The following is a 2,500-nucleotide window of genomic DNA, read 5'->3' on the forward strand; positions in this document are numbered from 1 at the left end:
GAGTTACATTTTCTTATACACAACAGTTTTTACTATTATTATTTTGGCGGAAGGTAAAAAAAAAAATATAATACATTATGTGTAATTGTCGAAGACTGACTGAATAGTTTTTATCGTAGAGGTTTTTTAGAAGTTTTTATTTCCCGCTGTCTTATTAAGGAGATTTAAAAGTTAGTGTTAATAAAAGTATAAAAATACAAAAATTCTTTACCAGTTCTAAAATCCCATCTAATTATTAATTTTACCCTCGCTGTTGCTACTATTAATACGATTAATGGCCGAGATGTATTCGAGAATAATTTAATTTGCTGTGATGAGCATAATATTCTGCCAGCGAAGTTTCAAAAATGTACCGGAAAATTCGCATTAGCAGCTTTTAATTTAACTGAGAATTCATATTCAGTCCAGCGTTAATTGTTTAATGTTCTGTTTGCGCATCGTTGAGGGGTTCGAAGCAAACTCTTGATCATGATCAGATAATGATTTAAGAATCTCTTTTAAGATAACTTTGAGCTTCGTACTCTGAAGCACAGTTGATGGTGCTATAAGTCATATGACTTGAAATTAACTTTAGCATGTCTTTTCAAGACCATTCCACAGTATGATGTTTATGCCATATGGATTTTGGATCTATGAACATACGTATTTATGCGTTTACTTCTTATAAGACTTAGAGCTCCAATCCTTTTAGGCTTTATACGTGAACCTATACTACCCAGCAATACTTTTTATTAAGAGAAAAAGGTCAGTGTGGAGTGAAATAAATCAAAATTTTAATTTAATTTTTGTACTTTATACCACAGTATTTAAAAAGCTGCTTGATGGGATGCATGATATATGTAGAGAGATGGGACTAAAATAAATCCTAAAAATACAGAAGTAATAATGACAAAGCATGCACAAAGGGGCAGAATAACACTAGATGGAGAAAGGGTTAATAGGGTTGAATCTCAAATATGTAGGATCAGTGATATCCAGTAAAGTTTTTCTTGATTTGAACTTTCAGTGGAAGACGGAAAAAGGCAAATCAAACAATGGGCAGTCTGAATAGTTGGAAATCAGATAGACTGAAATTGCATATGAAAGTAAGATTATACACGAGTTTACTACGATCTGTATTGCTGAACGGACATGAATCACTGTATTACAATAAAACGATGTAAAAGATTTTGTCGATTTGAGGTTAAAAAAAAAACACTTTTAGTTAGAATATTAGGAGTCAGATGCAGTATAGGCAGAAGTGATATAAGTGGAATAATTTAAGTCTCATTTTAGATGAGGTAATGTTACAAGGGCCATGGAGATGTCTTGGACATGTCCTTAACACAACCCGTGGGAAAATAGTAGAGATAATGCCAACTGGGCTCCCGTGGTCACTTGAAGAGTTGGAACACCCAGACGTACTTGGATGAGAAATACGAGATGGGAGGCTGGAAGTAATGGAGATTTGTGGAAGACAAGGCCCAGAAGGACAGAAGTGGCGTTGGAGGTGGTGATGGTTATGTAACTGTTGATTTTGTTTCATAAAATAAACTGAACTGCTCCAATTGCCCGCAGGCAGTTTGTTGGTAATGTTACATTCAGGGCAGCTGTAATTAAGTATTTTTTTACATTTTTTAGTAGCCTTATGTCATTACTTGTTTTCCATGAGTTCACTTTTCGGCTTTCAAGAATAACGACCATTTTGTGGAATTATGCCATTCTTTCGTTAGTGGTCTTTTGCACACTTTCATCAGCAAGATAGCTTTTCCGGGATGATAATGAATCTCTCTCTCTCTCTCTCTCTCTCTCTCTCTCTCTCTCTCTCTCTCTCTCTCTCTGGCCCCCTTTTCGTCGCGCTGTTTGTTAATTGCGTTGCCGTTGTAATAACTTTGTTATAATCTCCGCTAACGAGCTAGATTAGCCTATCAGACAGAAAACGAGAGAGAGAGAGAGAGAGAGAGAGAGAGAGAGAGAGAGAGAGAGAGAGAGAGAGAGAGTCGATTTAGAAAGGTGGAACTTTGATACGACTTCCGCCTTTTGTTTTTTGAAGGGTTGCTGTTTATTGTATTAACGTCACAGATCAAAAGGCTTCATCACCTGGTATTTATGGTTGTGTTGATATTTAAAAGCTTTATCCCAAAAATCAGTGCTTTCAAGATTGCAGCAGACCTTAGGGTTCTGGTGTGTATTGCAGTCTGACACAATGAGGCCTGAAAAGCCTGTTGATGTAGTGATTCAAAGACTTTTTTAGTTGGTGCTTTGCGATTTAAAACTTAAATTGAAAAGTAATCAGTAGGAAAACGGTCGTAGAACGATTCTTTGTTGTTTTATATTCTTTACTTTTTTCTGGTTGATACGTCATCAAGATTGTTTAACTTTTTTCATTTTTCTTATGTTGTTCGCTTTGAATGTGTTGCGTCTTCTAGGCTTAATTCATGATCCGTTTGGGTATACTGCTCATCACAAACTGTAAGTGTATTGAAGACTTGTGAGTTATTGAAGAAGTCACCACAACATT

At 35.7% G+C, this 2,500-nt stretch overlaps 1 protein-coding gene across 4 annotated transcripts in view; it reads left to right on the plus strand.

Annotated features, from left to right (window-relative positions):
* Positions 1-2,500, plus strand: part of LOC136842501 (guanine nucleotide exchange factor DBS-like) — an 838,144-nt gene that overhangs the window by 409,849 nt on the left and 425,795 nt on the right. The window lies entirely within an intron of this gene.

The sequence above is a fragment of the Macrobrachium rosenbergii genome, chromosome 10, assembly GCF_040412425.1.
Source record: "Macrobrachium rosenbergii isolate ZJJX-2024 chromosome 10, ASM4041242v1, whole genome shotgun sequence".
Classification (NCBI taxonomy): Eukaryota; Metazoa; Arthropoda; class Malacostraca; order Decapoda; family Palaemonidae; genus Macrobrachium; species Macrobrachium rosenbergii.